This window comes from Nuphar pumila, chromosome 12 (genome assembly GCF_984573655.1).
Source record: "Nuphar pumila chromosome 12, dmNupPumi1.hap1.1, whole genome shotgun sequence".
Taxonomy (NCBI): Eukaryota; Viridiplantae; Streptophyta; class Magnoliopsida; order Nymphaeales; family Nymphaeaceae; genus Nuphar; species Nuphar pumila.
In genome coordinates, this window is record NC_143260.1 from 14,570,312 (window position 1) to 14,584,644 (window position 14,333).

The window sequence follows — 14,333 nt, forward strand, 5'->3', positions numbered from 1 at the left end:
TATAATCATTGAAACTTTAACAATAAAAAGTTTGAAAATTTCCATGACACGATATGTTGAGCAACACGTACGTTGGTGATGAATATTGTTAGAGATTGATCAGATGAAATGAGAGAAATTAGAAAAGTACACGATGGGAGGGTAAAAAGACAAACCTATCCCTGTATGACAAAACAATAAGAAGGGCATTCATAATCCCATGTACAACAAGATGAAATGTGAACGTGTCATTGACATGGTACGATGTTCAGTTACTATTACTTGAAACTCGAACAATATAATGCATTTGGGTATTCTCCATACTTTAATTTTGCTGCGATCGTTTTCAACGAGTACTTTTATTTATGGCTAATATGCGAAAAACATGCGAAAAGTAATAAATAACAAGCCTACACATCGGTGGGGTAGAAACACAAAACCAACCCCGAACTTTAAAAGGATGTTGATGTTTACATGATGCCATGTTCAACAATATAAGGCGTAAAAGTGTGAATGATAGGTGATGATGTTCGTGAACAAGTATTTTGGTGAAGTTGGTGATTGACCAGGTTAAATGAGAAAAATAAGGTGGTTGCACGAAGGCGGGGTAGACAGCCAAACGTACCGCTTTGTGAGAAAACAATGATAAGGTATTCATGATGTGATCTTGAACAAGGCGTAATGTGAAATTGTATGTGACAAGATACGATGTTCTGTTGACAAAATGTGAGATTGTGTGTGACAAGACATATTGTTCTATTAGTTGTAATTAATGAGACTCTAACTACATAACACTTGTGGGTTTTGACCATATTTTAATTTGATAATCCGAATTGAGTTGTGGAAGTGTGAATTAAAAGATAAGATGTTCAACAATTAGTACTCTCGTGATGGCTAAAATAAGAGCTTGTCCATATGAAATAAGAAAAATAGGAGAGCAACACGATGACGACGTAGAAAGACAAACCTACCCTAACGTGAGAAAACAACAAGACACTCATAATGCCATCTTCAACAAGATGGAATATGAAACTGTGAGTGACAAGATGCGATGTTCATTTAGTTATTGTCCTTATTTCTTTAACTATGTAATGTTTGTGGGTTTTCACTAAACATTAATTATCATTAGCGAACCTAGCGGGTCTCTCGTCTCCAACAAGGGCCATACAATGGTCGGGGTAAAAAGACAAAACTACCCCTGAATTTGATTTCTATGTCGATGTATACACGATGTTGTGATCTACAAGAACAAGTTTGAAAATGTTGATGACACAATATGATATTAACCAACAAGAACGTTGGTGGTGTTGGAAGTCAAACCTACCCTTATGGTGGTGGTGTAAAAAGACAAACCTATCGTTACATAAAAAAATAACAAGTCATTCGTAGTGCTATCTCCAACCAGATGGAATATGAAAATGTGTGACAAGATACAATGATCAATTACTTATTATCCTTGTGACTTTAACTAAACGATGTTGGTGGGTTTTCACCAAATTTTAATTATCATTAGCGAACTAGGCGTGTCTATCGTCTTCAACAAGGACTTCACGATAGTGAGTGTAAAAAGACAAAACTATCCCTCAAGTGGATATCTATTTCGATGTATACAAGGCATTGTTGCCAACAAGAACAAGTTTGAAAATGTGGATTACAAGATTTGATGTACACGATGGAATGTGGAATTGTCATTGACAAGGTACGATGTTCAATTACCTATAACTTGACACTTTAACAATATAATGCATGTGGGTATTCACGATACTTTAATTTTGATGCGATCATTTCCAATGAGTACTTTTATTGATGGCTAGTATGCAAAAAGTGATAAATAGCAAGTCTATAAACTGGTGGGGTAAAAATACAAAACTACACCCAATTTCAAAATGGATGTTGGTGTTTATATGATGCCATGTTCAACAAGATAAAGCGTAAAAGTGTGAATGATTGGAGATGAAGTTCGAGAACAAGTATTTTGGTGATGACTCTTGTTATCGATTGACCAGGCGAAATGACAGAAATATGGTGGCTACACGAATGCGGTGTAGAAAGACATATGGAACCTTTTTGTCAGAAAACAATGATAGGGTATTGATGATATGATCTTCAACAAGACAGAATGTGAAATTGTGTGACAAGACACGATGTTCTGTTGACGGAATGTGAAATTGTGTGTGACGTGAAACAATGTTCTGTTAGTTATAATAAAAAAACTCTAACAACATAACCCATGTGGGTTTTTAACATACTTTAATCTTGTAGTGCGAATTGCGTGAGGCTTTCAACTACAACAAGTACTTTTATAATAAGTTTTATGAGTAAACGGTCCGCAGAAAGATATAAATACCACGATTACAAAGTGGAGGGGTAGGAAGACAAAACTACGCTTGAAATAAATATATATGTTGATGTATACATGGTGTCGTGTTCAACAAGATCATGCGGAAATCTGAATCACAAGGTATGATGTTCAACAACTAGTACTCTCATGAGGACTACAATAAGATGATAACCATACAAAATAAGGAAAATAAGAGATCTACACGATGGTGGGGTATAAAAACAAACCCACCCTTACATGAGAAAACAACAATAAAAGATTCATAATTCTATCTTCAACAAGATGGAACATGAAGTTGTGAGTCTCTAGATAGGATGTTCAATTATTTATTATCCTTAAAACATTAACTATATAGTATTTGTGGGTTTTCACCAAACTTTAATTATCATTAGCGAACCTCGAGGGTGTGTCGTCTCTAACATGGACTACACGATGGTTTGGGAAAAAAGACAAAACTATCCCAAAAGTAGATTTCTATTTTGATGTATACATGGTCTTTTGGTCAGTAAGAACCAGTTTGAAAATATGGATGACACAATATAATGTTAAACAACAAATACGTGGTTGTTGGATATTGTTATAGATTGTCCCGATGAAATTAGAGAAATTGGAAAGCTACATGTTAGCAGGGTAAGAAGACAAACGTATCCCGGTATGACAACGTAATAACAAGGCTACAAGTATTGTGTGACGTCATGTTCAACAAGATAAAGCGTAAAAGTGTGAATGATAGGAGATGATGTTCGACAACAAGTATTTTGGTGATGGCTGCTGTTAGTGATTAACCATGCGAAACGAGAGAAATAAGGTGGTTACACGAAGGTAGGCTAGAAAGACATACATACCTATGTGTGAGAAAACAATAATAGGGTATTCATGGTGTCATCTTCAACAAGACGGAATGTGAAATTGTGTGACAAGACACGAAGTTCTGTGGATGAAATTTGAATTTGTATGACAAGACACTATGTTCTGTTAGTTATAATCTGTTAGTTATAGTACATGGTGTCGTGTTCAACAAGATCGTGTGGAAGTGTGAATCCCAAGATACGATGTTCAACGGTCAGTACTCTTGTGATGGCTACAATAAGAGGTTGATCATATGAAATAAAAAAATCGGAAAGTTACACAATGGCGGGGTAGAAAGACCAACCTACCCTTATATGATAAAACATCAAGACATTCATAATGCTATCTTCTATAAGATTTTGACCAACCCTTACACAATATGAACTGCAAGTGTCATTGACAATTATGTGACCATATAAAATAAGAAAAATATGAGAGCTATACGGTGGTTGTGTAAAATGACAAACCTACCCTTACGTAAGAAATCTACAAGCCACTCATAATGTCATCTTCAACAATATGAAATATAAAAGTGTGAATGACAGTTTTTGATGTTAAGTTAGTTGTTATCCTTGAAACTCTATCTATATGATGTTTGTGAGTTTTCACATCATTACCAAACTTAGTGGGTCTCTCGTCTCCAATAAAGTTTACAATACCACGACTATCGAGTTTTGGTGTAGGAAGACAAAACTACCTTTGAAATAAATATATGTGTTGATGCATAGATGGTGTCGTGTTCAACAAGATGGTGTGGAAGTGTGAATCAAAAGATAAGATGTTCAATAGGTAGTACTCTCATGATGGCTACAATAAGAGTTTGTCCATATGAAATAAGTAAAATAGGAGAGCAACACGATGGCGGGGTAGAAAGATGAACCTACCCTTACGTGAGAAAACAACAAGACATCTATAATACCTTCTTCAACAAGATGGAATTTGAAACTGTGAGTGACAAGATACGTTGTTCATTTAGTTATTGTCCTAAAAACTTTAACTATATAATATTTGTGGGTTTTCACTAAACTTTAATTATTATTAGCGAACCTAGTGGGTATCTCGTCTCCAACAAGGACTATACGATGGTCGGGGTTAAAAGAGAACACTACCCCTGAATTTGATTTCTGTGTCGATGTATACACGAAGTTGTGATCAACAAGAACAAGTTTGAAAATGTGGATGATACAATATGATATTAACCAACAAAAACATTGGTGGTGTAGGAAGACAAAGCTTCCCTTATGGTGGTGGTGTAAAAAGACAAACCTGTCATTACATGAAAAAATAAGTCATTCGTAGTGCGCTCTCCAACCAGATGGAATATGAAAATGTGTGGATAGATACGATGTTCAATTACTTATTATCCTTGTAACTCCAATTAAACGATGTTTGTGGGTTTTTACCAAATTTTAATTATCAATAGCGAACTAAGCAGGTCTGTTGTCTCCAACACGGACTTCACGATAGTGAAGGTAAAAAGGCAAAAGTACCCCTCAAGTAGATATCTATTTCGATGTATACAATGCATTATGGTCAACAAGAACAAGTTTGAATATGTGGATGACACGATATGATGTTAAGCAACACGTACGTTGGTGATGAATATTGTTAGACATTGATCAGATGAAATGAGAGAAATTGAAAAAGCACATGCTGGCAGGGTAAAAAGACAATCCCATCCCTGTATGACAAAACAATGAGAAAGACATTCATAATCCCTTGTACAAGAAATTGAAATGTGGAAGTGTCATTGACTAGGTACGATGTTCAGTTACCAATAACTTGAAACTCTAACAATATAACACATGTGGGTATTCACCATACTTTAATTTTGATGCGATCGTTTCCAACCAGTACTTTTGTTGATGGTTTGTTTGCGAAAAAACATGCGAAAAGTAATAAGTAACAATTCTACATATCGATGAGGTAAAAACTCAAAACCACCCCCGAACTTATAAAGGATATTGATGTTTACATGACGCCATGTTCTACAATATCAAGCGTAAAAGTTTGAATGATAGGAGATGATGTTCGAGAACAGGTATTGGTGGCTACACGAAGGCGGGGTAGAAAGACAAACGTACCCCTATGTGAGAAAACAATTGTTGGGTATTATTGATGTCATTTTCAGCAAGACGGAATGTGAAAGAGTGTGTGATAAGACACGAGGTTCTGTTGACTAAATGTGAAATTGTGTGACGAGACACAATGTTCTTTTAGTTATAATCAATGAAATGCTAACAACATAACCCATGTGGGTATTCACCATACATTAATTTTGATGCGATCGTTTCCAATGAGTACTTTTATTGATGTCTAGTATGCGAAAAACATGCGAAAAGTAATAAATAGCAAGTCGACACATCGGTGTTGTTAAAACAGAACTGAAAAATGATGCTGGTTTACATGACGCCATGTTCAACAAGGTAAAGCTTAAAAGTGTGAATGATAGGAGATCATGTTCGAGAATAAGCACTTTGGTGATGGCTGTTGATGGTAATTGATCAGGCGAAATCAGAGAAATAAGGTGGCTACACGATGGTGGGGTAGAAAGACAAGCGTAACCCTTACGTGAGAAAGCAACAAGACATTCATAATGTCATCTTCAACAAGATGGATTATGAAACTGTGAGTGACAATATACGATGTTCATTTAGTTATTGTCCTTGAAACTTCAACTATATAATGTTTGTAAGTTTTAACTAAACTTTAATTATCATTAGCGAACCTACCCGATGTCTCATCTCTGACAAGGACTATACGGTGGTCTGGGTAAAAAGACAAAACTACCCTTGAATATGATTTCTATGATGATGTATACATGGTGTCGTGGTCAACAAGAACAAGTTTGAAAATGTTGATGACACAATATAATATTAACGAACAAGAAAATTGGTGTAGAAAGACAATCCTACCCTTATGGTGGTGGTGTAAAAGTCAAACCTATCATCACTTGAAAAAATTACAAGTCATTCATATTGTCATCTTCAACCAGATGGAATATGAAAATGTGTGACAAGATACGATGTTCAATTACTTATTATCCTTGTAAATCTAACTAAACGATGTTGGTGGGTTTTCTCCAAATTTTAATTATCATTAAGGAACTAAGGGAGTCTATCGTCTCCAACAAGGACTTCACAATAGTGAGGGTGAAAAGACAAAACTACCCCTCAAGTAGATATCTATTTGGATGTATACCAGTCATTGCGGTCAACAAGAACAAGTTTTAAAATATGGATGACACGATATGATGTTGAGCAACATGTACGTTGGTGATGAATATTGTTGTAAATTGATCAGATGAAATGACATAAATTGGAAAAGTACTCGGTGGTAGGGTAAAAAGACAATTCTATCCCTGTATGACAAAATAATAAGAAAGGCATTCATAATCCCATGTAAAACAAGATGAAATAAAGAAGTGTCATTGACAAGGTACGATGCTCAGTTACCTATTACGTGAAACTTTAGCAATATAACCCATGTGGGTATTCACTATACTTTAATTTTGATGCGATAATTTTCATGAGTACTTTTATTGATAGCTAGTATGCAAAAAGTGATAAATAATAAGTCTACACACCAGTGGGTAAAAACATAAAACTACCCCCGAAGTGAAAAAGGATGCTCATGTTTATATGACGCCATGTTTAACAAGATAAAGCGTAAAAGTGTGAATGGTAGGAGATGATGTTCAAGAACACGTTTTATGGTGATGGATGTTGTTAGTGATTAATTGGGCGAAATGAGAGAAATAAGGTGGCTACACGAAGACGGGGTTGAAAGACAAACCTACTCTTATGTGAGAAAACAATGATAGGGTATTCATGATGTTATCTTTAACAAGACAAAATATTAAATTGTGTGTCTAGACACGATGTTCTATTTATGGAATGTGAAATTGCGTGTTACAAGAAACAATGTTCTGTTTGTTATAATCAATGCAACTCTATCAACATAACCCATATGGGTTTTGAGCATGCTTTAATCTTGTATTGCGAATTGAGTTGGACTTTCGACTTCAACAAGTACTTTCGTAATATGTTTCATGAGAAGAGGGTCTGCAGAAAGATATAAATACAATGACTACAAAGTGGAGGGGTAGGAAGACAAAGCTACCCTTAAAATAAATATCTATGCTGATGTATACATGGTGTCGTATTCAACAAGATCATATTGAAGTATGAATCACAATGTATGATGTTCAACGTCTAGTACTCTCGTGATGACTACAATAAGAGGATGACCATATGGAATCACAAATATGAAGTTGTGAGTGTCAAGATAGGATGTTCAATTAATTATTATACTAAGCACATTAACTATATAATGTTTGTGGGTTTTCACCGAATTTTAATTATCATTAGCGAACCTCTAGGGTCTCTCGTCTCCAACAAGGACTACACGATGGTCTGCGTAAAAAGATAAAACTATCCCAAAAGTAGATTTCTATTTCGATGTATACATGGTGTTGTGGTCGATAAGAACCAGTTAGAAAATGTTGATGACATAATATAATGTTAAACAACAATTACGTGGTTGTTCGATATTGTTAGAGCTTGACCTGGTGAAATTAGAGAAATTGGAAAGCTACATGTTGGCTAGGTAAGAAGACAAACATATCCCGATGTGACAACACATCAACAAGGCAACAAGTATTGGGTGTCGTCATTTTCAACAAGATAAAGCGTAAAAGTGTGAATGATAGGAGATGATGTACGAAAACAAGTATTATGGTGATGGGTGCTGCTAGTGATTGATCAGCCGAAACAAGAGAAATATTGTGGATACTCGAAGGCGTGATAGAAAAACAAAGGTACCCATGTGTGAGAAAACAATAATAGGGTATTCATGATGTCATCTTCAACAAGACGAAATGTGAAATTGTGTGACAAGACACGATATTTTGTTGACGAAATCTGAAATTTTGTGACAAGACACAATGTTCTGTTAGTTTTAATCATTGGAACTCTAACAACATAAACCATGTGGGTTTTGAGGATACTTTAATTTGGTAATGCGAATTGAGTGCGACTTTCGACTCCAACAAGTACTTTTATAATAAGTTGACAGAGAAAAGGGTCTGTGAAAAGATATAAATACCACGACTATAGAGTGGAGCTATAAGAAGATAAAACTACCCTTGAAATAGATATGTCTGTTGATGCATCCATGTTTTCGTGTTCAACAAGATCGTGTAGAAGTGTAAATCACAAGATAAGATGTTCAACGGCTAGTACTCTGGTCATGGCTACAATAAGAGCTTGACCTTATGAAATAAAAAAAATAGGTGAGCTAAACGATGGCAGGGTAGAATGACAAACCTACCCTTATGTGAGAAAACAACAAAACATTCATAATGCCATCTTCAACAAGATGAAATAGGAAACTGTGAGTGACAATGTTTTGTACGAGAAATCAGAAACCTACATGATAGGGGATGATGTTCGAAAACAAATCTTTTGGTGATTGCTCCAGTTAGTGAGTGACTAGGTGAAATAAGAGAAATAAGTTGGCTACACGGAGGCGGGGTAGAAAGACAAACTTACCCATGTGTGAGAAAACAATGATAAGGTATGCATGATGTCAATTTCACCATGGCCGAAATTGTCGTCAACAAGAACAATTGTCAAAATGTTGATGACACAATATGATTTTAAGCAATAAGACATTGACAAACCCAACTTTATGGTGGTAGCATAAAAAGACGAATCTATCCTTATATGAGAAATCAACATAAAGCCATTCATAGTGCCATCTTCAACCAGGTGGAATATGAAAGTGTGAGTGACAAGATATGATGTTTGGTTACTTATTATCATTGTAACTCTAACTATACGATGTTTGTGGGTTTTGACCAAACTTTAATTATCATTAGCGAACTAAGCATGTCTATTGTCTCCAACAAGGACTTCACGATGGTGGGGGTAAAAAGGGAAAACTGCCCTTGAAGTAGATATATATGTCGAGGTATATAAGGCGTTATGGTCAACAAGAACAAGTTTGAAAATGTGGATTGCTCGATATTTGATGTTGACCAACACTTACGTTTGTGATGGATATTCACCATACTTTAATTTTGATGTGATAGTTTCCAACCAGTACTTTAATTAATGCTAGTATGCGAAAAAACATGCGAAAAGTAATAAATAGCAAGTCTACACATCGGTGGGGTGGAAACACAAAACTACCCCCGAACTGAAAAAGGATGCTGATGTTTATTTGACGTCATATTCAACAAGATAAAATGTACAAGTGTGAATGATAGAAGATGATGTTTGATGGTTGTTGTTGGTGGTTGAGCGGCCGAAATGAGAGAAATAAGGTGGCTACACTAAGGGGGAGTAGAAAGACAAACATACCCCTTTGTGAGAAAACAATGATAGGGTATTCATGATGTCATCTTCAACAAGGCGGAATGTAAAATTGTGTGTGACAAGTCAGGATGTTCTGATGACGAAATTTGAAATTATGTATGACAAGGTACAATGTTCTGTTAGTTATAATCAATGAAACTCTAACAACATAACACGTGTGGGTTTTGAGTATACTTTAATTTGGTAGTGCAGATTGAGTGGGGCTTTCGACTCCAAAAGTACTTTTATAATAAGTTGCATGAGAAAAGGGTCTGCGAAAAGTTATAAATACCACGACTACACAGTGGAGGGGTGGGAAGACAAAACAACCCGTGAAATACATATGTGTGTTGATGTATACTTGCTGTCGTATTGAACAAGAATGTGAGGAAGTGTGAATCACTCGATAGGATGTTCAACCACTATTTCTCTGGTCTTGTCTGTAATAAGATCTTGACCATATGAAATAAAAAAATAAGAGAGCTACACGACGACGAGGTAGAAAAACAAATCTACCCTTATGTGAGAAAACAACACCAAGACATTCCCAATTCTAATCTTCAACAAGATGGAATATGAAACTCTGAGTGTCAAGATAGGAGGTTCAATTAGCTATTGTCCTTAACACTTTAACTATATAATGTTTGTGGGTTTTCACTAAACTTTAATTATTATTAGTGAAACCTCGAGGGTCTCTCGTCTCAAACAAGGACTAAACGATAGTCGGGGTAAAATGACAAAACTACCCCTGAAGTAGATTTCTATTTCGATGTATACATGGTGTTGTGGTCAATAAGAAGTTTGAGAATGTGGATGACACGATATAATGATAAGGAAAAATATGTTGGTTGATGGATATTGTTAGAGATTGACCTGATGAAACGAGAGAAATTGAAAAGCTACACGTTGGCAGGGTAAGAAGACAAACCTATCCTGGTATGACAAGACAATAACTAGTTAACAGTTATTGGGTGACTCCATGTTCATCAAGATAAAGCGTAAAAGTGTAAATGATAGTAGTTGATGTTCGAGAACAAGTATTTTGGTGATGGGTGCTGTTAGTGATTGACCGAGCGAAACGAGAGAAATAAGGTATCTATATGAAAGGCGTGGTAGAAAGACAACCGTAACGCTGTGTTAGAAAACAATGGTAGGGCATTCATGATGCCATTTTCAACAAGACAGAATGTGACATTGTGTGCGACAAGACAATTTTTTGTTGACGGAATATGAAATTGTGTATGACACGAGTGTTCTGATAGTTATAATCATTGAAACTTTTACAACAAAAAGTTTGAAAATTTCCGTGACACGATATGTTGTTAAGCAACACGTACGTTGGTGATGAATATTGTTAAAGATTGACCAGATGCGATGAGAGAAATTAGAAAAATACACGGTGGGAGGGGAAAAAGACAAACCTATCCCTCTATGACAAAACAATAAGAAGGACATTCATAATCCCATGTACAACAAGATGAAATGTGAAAGTGTCATTGACAAGGTACGATGTTCAGTTACTATAACTTGAAACTCGAACAATATGATGCATTTGAGTATTGTCCATACTTTACTTTTGCTGCGATCGTTTTCAACGAGTACTTTTATTTATGGTTAATATTCGAAAAAACATGCGAAAAGTAATAAATAACAAGCCTACACATCGGTGGGGTGGAAACACAGAACCAACCCCGAACTGAAAAAGGATGTTGATGTTTATATGACGCGTAAAAGTGTGAATGATAGGTGATGATGTTCGTGAACAAGTATTTTGGTGATGTTGGTGATTGACCAGGTGAAATGAGAAAAATAAGGTGGTTGCACGAAGGTGGGGTAGACAGGCAAATATACCCCTTTGTGAGAAAACAATGATAGAGTATTCGTGATGTGATCTTGAACAAGGCGTAATGTGAAATTGTATGTGACAAGATATGATGTTCTGTTGACAAAATGTGAGATTGTGTGTGACAAGACACGTTGTTCTATTAGTTATAATTAATATAACTCTAACTACATAACACTTGTGGGTTTTGACCATATTTTAATTTGGTAATCCGAATTGAGTGGGACTTTAGACTCCAACAAGTACTTTTATTATAAGTTGCATGAGAAGAGGGTCTGCGAAAAGATATAAATACCACTACTACAATGTTTTTGGATAGGAAGACAAAACTACCCGTGAAATAAATATTTGTTTTGATGCATAGATGGTGTTGTGTTGAACACGATGGTGGGGAAGTGTGAATGAAAAGATAAGATGTTCAGCAATTAGTACTCTCGTGATGTCTAAAATAAGAGCTTGACCATATGAAATAAGAAAAATAGGAGAGCAACACGATGACGGCGTAGAATGACAAACCTACCCTAACGTGAGAAAACAACAAGATATTCATAATGCCATCTTCAACAAGATGGAATATGAAACTGTGAGTGACAAGATGCGATGTTCATTTAGTTATTGTCCTTATTTCTTTAACTATGTAATGTTTGTGGGTTTTCACTAAACTTTAATTATCATTAGCGAACCTAGCGGGTCTCTCGTCTCCAACAAGGGCCATACAATGGTTGGGGTAAAAAGACAAAACTACCCCTGAATTTGATTTCTATGTCGATGTATACACGATGTTGTGATCTACAAGAACAAGTTTGAAAATGTTGATGACACAATATGATATTAACCAACAAGAACGTTGGTGGTGTTGGAAGTCAAACCTACCCTTATGGTGGTGGTGTAAAAAGACAAACCTATCGTTACATAAAAAAATAACAAGTCATTCGTAGTGCTATCTCCAACCAGATGGAATATGAAAATGTGTGACAAGATACAATGATCAATTACTTATTATCCTTGTGACTTTAACTAAACGATGTTGGTGGGTTTTCACCAAATTTTAATTATCATTAGCGAACTAGGCGTGTCTATCGTCTTCAACAAGGACTTCACGATAGTGAGTGTAAAAAGACAAAACTATCCCTCAAGTGGATATCTATTTCAATGTATACAAGGCATTGTTGTCAACAAGAACATCTTTGAAAATGTGGATTACACGATATGATGTTAAGCAACATGTGTGTTGTTGATGAATATTGTTAGAGATTGATCACATGAAATTAGAGAAATTAGAAATGTACACGTTGGCAGGGTAAAAAGACAAACCTATCCGTGTATGTCAAAACATTAAGGAAGGCATTCATTATCCCATGTACAACAAGATGAAATGTGGAATTGTCATTGACAAGGTACGATGCTCAGTTACCTATAACTTGGCACTTTAACAATATAATGCATGTGGGTATTCACGATACTTTAATTTTGATGCGGTCATTTCCAACGAGTACTTTTATTGATGGCTAGTATGCAAAAAGTGATAAATAGCAAGTCTATAAACTGGTGGGGTAAAGACACAAAACTACAACCAAATTAAAAAAGGATGTTGATGTTTATATGCTGCCATGTTCAACAAGATAATGCGTAAAAGTGTGAATGATTGGAGATGAAGTTTGAGAACAAGTATTTTGGTGATGGTTGCTGTTAGCGATTGACCATGCGAAATTAAAGAAATATGGTGGCTACACGAATGCGGTGTAGAAAGACAAACGTACCCTTATGTGAGAAAACAATGATAGGGTATTGATGATATGATCTTCAACAAGACAGAATGTGAAATTGTGTGTGACAAGGCACGATGTTCTTTTGACAGATTGTGAAATTGTGTGTGACACGAAACATTGTTCTGTTAGTTATAATAAAAAAAACTCTAACAACATAACCCATGTGGGTTTTGAACATACTTTAATCTGGTAGTGCGAATTGAGTGAGGCTTTCAACTACAACAATTACTTTTATAATAAGTTTTATTAGTAAACGGTCCGCAGAAATATGCAAATACCACGACTACAAAGTGGATGGGTAGGAAGACAACTACCCTTGAAATAGATATATATGTTGATGTATACATGGTGTCGTGTTCAACAAGATCATGTGGAAATCTGAATCACAAGGTATGATGTTCAACAACTAGTACTCTCATGAGGACTACAATAAGATGATGACCATATGAAATAAGAAAAAAAAGAGATCTATACGATGGTGGGGTATAAAATCAAACCTACCCTTACATGAGAAAACAACAATAAAACATTCATAATTCTATCTTCAACAAGATGGAACATGAAGCTGCGAGTCTCAAGATAGGATGTTCAATTAGTTATTATCCTTAAAACATTAACTATATAATGTTTGTGGGTTTTCACCAAACTTTAATTATCATTAGCGAACTCCAGGGTTTGTCGTCTATAACAAGGACTACACGATGGTTTGGGCAAAAAGATAAAACTATCCCAAAAGTAGATTTCTATTTTGATGTATACATGGTGTTGTGGTCAGTAAGAACCAGTTTGAAAATATGGATAACACGATATAATGTTAAACAACAAATACGTGGTTGTTGGATATTGTTTTAGATTGACCCGATGAAATTAGAGAATTTGGAAAGCTACATGTTAGCATGGTAAGAAGACAAACCTATCCCGGTATGACAACGTAATAACAAGGCTACAAGTATTGGGTGACGCCATGTTCAACAAGATAAAGCGTAAAAGTGTGAATGATAGGAGATGATGTTCGACAACAAGTATTTTGGATATGGCTGTTGTTAGTGATTAACCGTGTGAAACGAGAGAAATAAGGTGGTTACTTGAAGGTAGGCTAGAAAGACAAACATACCCCTGTGTGAGAAAACAATAATAGGGTATTCATGGTGTCATCTTCAACAAGACGGAATGTGAAATTGTGTGTGACAAGA